This window comes from Chrysemys picta, chromosome 11 (genome assembly GCF_011386835.1).
Source record: "Chrysemys picta bellii isolate R12L10 chromosome 11, ASM1138683v2, whole genome shotgun sequence".
Taxonomy (NCBI): Eukaryota; Metazoa; Chordata; order Testudines; family Emydidae; genus Chrysemys; species Chrysemys picta.
The window spans coordinates 64,958,495-64,965,013 of NC_088801.1; positions in this window are offsets into that span (position 1 = coordinate 64,958,495).

A 6,519-nucleotide genomic window follows, 5' to 3' on the forward strand; every position below is an offset into this window, starting at 1 on the left:
GGGCCAGGACAGTTTGTTTCCCTGCAGCATCCACAGGTTCGGCTGATTGCGGCTCCCACTGGCCGTGGTTTGCCGCTCCAGGCCAATGGGGGCTGCGGGAAGCCATGGCCAGCTCATCCCTTGGCCCACACCGCTTCCCGCAGCCCCCATTGCCCTGGGACAGCGAACTGCAGCCAGTGGGAGCTGCGATCAGCTGAACCTGCAGACGCGGCAGGTAAACAAACCGTCCTGGCCCTCCAGGGTGCTTACCCTGGCGGGCCGCGTGCCAAAAGTTGCCGATCCCTGCAGTAGAGGCTCATACTTTTAATCTTAGATTCAAGCCCTACTGAGGGCCACATCCCCTAGTGCACCTCTTGTTACAAGAGTTCTACATAAAATCTATCTATCAGTCTATAGTTGCCTGTGGGTCTATGGCAGTGGTTCTCAAACTTTTGTACTGGTGACCTCTTTCACACAGCAAGCCTCTGAGTGCAACCCTCCCTTATAAATTAAAAACACTGTTTTTATATATTTAATATGATTATAAATGCTGGAGGCAAAGCGGGGTTTGGGGTAGAGGCTGACAGCTCGCGACCCCCCCCATGTAATAACCTCGTGACCCCTTGAAGGTTCCTGACCCCCAGTTTGAGAACCCCTGGTCTATGGAGACAGTTCATATCAAGATTGCCCTCTACTGGCAATAAGAATATGTGATATAGTTCATAAGATGTAAATTCAATAGAATTGTTACACACTACAAATAGCTTCCTGAGTCCAGCTCTTGCCACCTGTCTGCCTGGAAAGTTATAATCTGCTCTCCTTGATGGTATCTGAGCAGCTAGGGCCAGAAGTGTGTCAGCAGCAACTTGTTTCAGGCTCACTGAATTGCAATCTGGGACATGCCAACCCTGAGTGTGCTGCACTCCAGATCGGTAGCATTCCAGACTCCCTTGTGTCTCACAGTTCAGTGAGGAGGTGCGGGATGCGGCCAGCATTAAATGCAGCTGGACGCTAAATGCATGGAGTGGCAGAACACCAGCTAAGAGCTGGATCCATGTGAGTGAATCCCTGGGCCCATGCAGAGCCTTACTAAAGACAGTGGGGCTCTGTGGCATTGCAATCCACAAAGATCCAAGTGCAGGATCCAGGCATAAGGGTCTACTGGAACTGTTTTCATTTGCCATTGATGGGAACATATAAGAGAATATATTAGGATTTTGCATTCACCTTTTAGTGGATTATAGTGTATTGTACTTTCCAGTTTTCTGTCCATATGTCCTTTTTGTCCTTTTCTGTATTACAATTGATAAAATTAAAGATCAAAGAGTGTAATTTATTCAAAGAGGCAGTAGGGAAAAAATACAGTAACCTTCAATTTCAACTCCCCTTCCACACAGTGATTCCTACAGTACATAGTTCTGGTTGTTTAATCTGCAAATCTTGCCATCGCTGCATTAAATTCAAGGCAAACCAGACAAGTTGTGAAATGTTAGCATTCAGGTCAGTGAGCAGAGTATTGGCAGAAATAGTGTTGGGACTTTTGCTCATATCAAAATTCAGAGAGTTATAGAGAGCCCTGTAATATTGTCTGATATTCCCATGTTAGAATTATATCCTCTTTACAGTTCAACAGCAAAGATCTAACATAAAGCACATAGTTTTATCTTGAGAACTTCTTTTATCCCTGATTCATTTCAAGTTCTTTAAAAATAATAGCCACTTAATGAAAAGATCCTTTCCCCAAACTATCATCTTTTTTCTCCCCTTCACCCAACCCCCAATACAAGAGATTCTAGTGTTGTTTAAGGGGTCAGTGTCAGTTTAGTTTAGGCCTCTCTGGAGCTGTCAGTGCTCAAGATGACTCAGGAGTGACCTGCTGCTGACATCACTTGGCCTGGCAATGTACTACGGTTCCCCAGTAATCTCCCCAAAGCCACAGGCCCTGTGGAGATGGTGAAAAGAGTGGAGGAACAAACATACAGAAATCAGCATGAGAGAGAGAAGCTGCCATGTTAGCTTTAGAATACCAGTCATTCTGGGTTTATTAGTGAAAAGCTTAAACAGTGCAAATCTGCTCATTTAGAAAGCAGTCAGTCCAGTTGCCACTGTCCCCACAAAGTGACACAGGAGCTCCAGTGTTGTGCCTGTCAGTGATTTATGAGACATCAGAACAACTTGCCACTAGTTGGAAAAGGTGCTAAGCCGCGAGCAGCTGGGTTTTAATCTCTTTTGGTTTGCCAAGATCGTATTTCTGAAGGTCAAACCGCTCTCCAGCAGCTGATGATCCTATCACAAATGTTCCTGTTTTCATTAATTTATAAGAAAAGCAACCTAGAAACAGAAGGTTTGATTTGTTCACTGTACCTCAGTGTCTGCGACATCTCCCTTTTTGTCCTTAATCTTTTGGTTTTGAGCAGAGAATACATACAATAGTGTAACAAAACCGTGATCACCTAGGACATAATTTTTCAGTACATGATGGCTGCTCAAAGCTTCATGGCAATATTGGGGTTAGAACACAGAATCTCCTGCTCCAAAAGCACAGGACACCGCCACATGCACTAAATGAGAATCCCTGTTAGCTTTTAGCAGTATGGGACCTATGTGATACAATTGAGCAGTTCTGATTTCATCCAGTAGATGGGAAGTGTTACCCACGCCATCCCACCAGACACAACCCTAGCTAGTTAATTATAGCCTCAAGATGCCTGGCTGAGGATTTTCCATTTTGGTCTGAAACAAGCTGTTTCAATACCTCTGCCTTGAAATGAAATATCCTGCCCCAAACACTTCATTAAGTGCCGTCTGAAGATAGATTTTTCAAAAATTGGCATCATGTTTAATATACTCGGACTCTCTCTCCCCATGACTCTAATGCTGCTGGTTTCTTCTTCCTCATTGGTTCTTCCCTAGTCAAAATTCTGACAGGATAGAACAAGAGAGCGGAGTCTCCCAGTGATAATCATTCGCCTCTCTTACTCATGATTTATTCAGCAACAGCATAGCTGGAAATATTAAATGCATAAGCTTGCAGTCCAGAGTGGGCGTCATAGATCAAAGCCTACAACACATTTTATTCCCCTTTAAAAAAGAGAAGAAAAAGAAAACAAAATCAGATGTTATTTCCATCATAAAACTAGCCATAAAACAGCGATGATCCTAGCACCTTTGTTGTTCTTAAAGATTAGAGCCATGGCTCACTGTATCTGACCTTGGTCAAAACTTTGACATAGTAAGACACTGAAAATCATAGTGCAGTTCTGAAGTGAAACAGAAGGTTTTCAGGCAAGGCGAGGGTCATAATTGGCCTTGCGGTGATAAAAACCTTTCATTTTAAAGGCAAACGGCCAAGATGAGAAAATCAGGTCCTTCATTATCTGCTTCACTCCGATTTCCAATGGGAAGGAGACCACAGCACAAAAACTTCTAGCTGCACTAATAGTGAGCAGTCTCAGCACAGAGGCCAAGGATTATAAAGGGTATTATGTGACTGAATTGTCTGCGATAGCAGGGAACTGGGCTGAAGGACTTAGGAGGTGCCTTCCAGTCCTATGTTCGTATGACTGAACCATTGGGGGTGGAAAATGAACGCCTCTGGCAGTTGTAGCAAATATTTACCTGCAGATTCCAGCTGAGCCTCTAGATGTCGCTGTGCTACAGTGAGCACTCCGGATAACCTGTGCTTTCCCGTCACATGCAGCAATAGAAGTCAGTTTGCCATTTGTGACTGTGGTCCCTACTCCCTAATAAATCCATCTTTGGACTGGGCCTGACCATCTTCATCATGCGCATCTTCAAACATGCCCAGCCAGCCCTGCTATACCTGGTCCCTGCCTGCATTGGGTTCCCTCTCCCCGTGGCCTTGGTGAAGGGAGAAGTATCCGAAATGTTCAGCTGTGAGGAGAATTCCACGCCACAGGAGGAGCCTTGGGACTCCAAAGATTCAAGGATGGAAATGGATAAAAAAGAGAAGTGACCTTGCACGCCTGTGCCAGGATGGGCATGTCGGGACCAGGCCGGGCTGGGATCCAGACCCCATCGCAAGGGTTAAAGACAAAAAGATCAATTGTGTATCAGCATCATGTTGTGTGTGTGTATCCAGAGAAACTGTCGGGATGGGAGAAGTCTCTGTAAGCCACTTCTCTGTCTGAAGTCCTTCTGCCATCCCGACGTTCCATGGGGCCTGTCCATTGCCATGCAGCACTTTGGGCAGCCACGCTCCCTGATTTTATGTCGTTTTTTGTCATCTCCTAAATGGGTAGAAAAAAGGGGAAGGGGAAAACCAAAGGGCTGGTTTTTAAATTTTGTATTGTGGATTCACTTTCTCTCATAGTGGGGAGGTTTAGGTTGGATATTAGGAAAAACTTTTTCACTAGGAGGGTCGTGAAGCACTGGAATGGGTTACCTAGGGAGGTGGTGGACTCTCCTTCCTTGGAGGTTTTTAAGGCCCGTCTTGACAAAGCCCTGGCTGGGATGATTTAGTTGGAATTAAGTCCTGCTTTGAGCAGGGGGTTGGACTAGATGACTTCCTGAGGTCCCTTCCAACCCTGATATTCTATGATTCTATATTAAACCATCTTGAAGGAAGAAAAATAACTAAATATGTGTTGTTTAAGAACACTGTGGTCTATGGCTTCAGATACTGGGCCAGAGGTGATCCCTCCAGGTCATGTACCTTGGTGAGACTGTTTGGAGAAGCTTGTATTGCTGCTCTCCGTGCTATGCTTTCTCTAGGTAGTAATGCAGAGATTCATAGATTCCAAGGCCAGAAGGGACCACTGTGATCATCTGCTCTGATCTCCCGCATAACACAGGCCCTGTTTAAACTAGAGCATGTCTTTCAGACCGACATCCAATTGTGATTTAAACATGGGCAGCGGTGGAGAATCCACACAATCTACATGGTTCAAATGGTTAATTTAACCACCTCGCTGTTAAACATTTGTGCTTTATCGCTAATGATCATACTGGTTTCCTACTGGGCATTGTGTTAGCGCCTAGTGCAACATCCAACAAGTGGAGGACTCTGTGTTCCCTCCAGCACAGATAAGGGAAGTAATGCCAGAGTGGAACCTGGGAGCTGGGGTCAATGTGTGAGCAGGAGCAACAAGCCAAAGGCAGCAGTCTGGGAAGCCCAAATAGCAGGTGGCCTGAGAGCTGGGCCAAGACACACACTAATGCTGCCAGGAGCCACCCGTAGGCACAGTGCGAAGGTGCAAGACTGCAGCCCAGAGGACTCTGCAGAGGAGTTACACAAGGACTGCCCCTAAGGCCAGGTTTCTCTTGCTTTCTTGTAATTATTAAAGCATTCGTGCTTAGGTAATTTACACCTTTTATTTCTGCTGGCCCTAGTAAAGGAATTCTCTGTTACTCAGAGTGTGCGTTACTCACCGGAACCCACCGGTGACTAGGTTGCAAAGGACCTAGTGCTCAGAGCACCTATAATCCTGGCTTTGTGGTACAGCGAGCACACTACCAAATATCAAGTGGCTTGGTGTACCGCAGCACTCACAGCAACACCTTGGGGTGTGTTACTGCACCATGGTATTTATGACACATCCAGAGCCATGGGACATGAGTACCCTACACTGTAGCTCTCAGTAGGTAAAGAGAGGGCTTCAGGTTCCAAGGCTGTCAGTCTGGTAGGTTTCATGCATTCACTGACTCCCTTGATCTCTTCTGAGAGCAGAGGGCACTGCCTGGGTTCACTGCTCAATGCCCCCATCTGGTATCCTTATTTTGAACCTTTGCTTCTCACTCCCATCTGTGTTTTTTTTCCACATTTGCTGTTCCTTGTATTTAGGTAGGTCCTGGGCAATGTTCCCTCTAATTTTTTTCTTGTTTACTGGGCAGGCTACAAACTCCTCTGAACACTAATTTTTGTCCTTGGACAAGCTTATACTTTTTTGTAGGTGAGGGCTGCATATGGGGGAGGGTAGCGTTGTGTGTGCGAGGGATGTAAGGGGAGTAAAGGGTGCATTGTGTGTAGGGGGAGCTGTGTAGAGGTGATGAGGAGTGTGCAGGAGGGACTGTGAGGGGGATGAGGGGCGTACTGGGGTGGGGGAGGTGAGAGGAATGAGGGGTGTACCTGGATGGGGGAGGTGAGGCGTATACAGGGGGAATTGTGAGGGGGATGAGGGTTGTACTGGGCTAGGGGAGATGGGTATGCAGGTGGAGTTGTGAGGGGGATGAGGGGTGTATTGGGGTGGGGGCGGTGGGGACCTGAGGGGTGTGCAGAGGGGGTTGTGAGGAGATTGAGGGGTAAACTGGGGTGGGGAATGTGAGGGGTGTACAGGAGGGTTGTGAGGGGGGTGAGGGGTGTACTGGGGTGGGGAATGTGAGGGGTGTCCAGCCCCTCACCCGAGCTCCTGTGCAAGGGATATCCCAGAACTGGTGCTCCTGGCCAGGCCGGGCATGTTCCTCCCCAAGATGGGAACTCCTTCCACACCCCCGCCATGCACCCCATCCCAGGAGCAGGGGGTGAGCAGAGCAGGTTCATAAAGGGACACCCCACGTCCCTGCTGGGGCCGCACAGAGGAG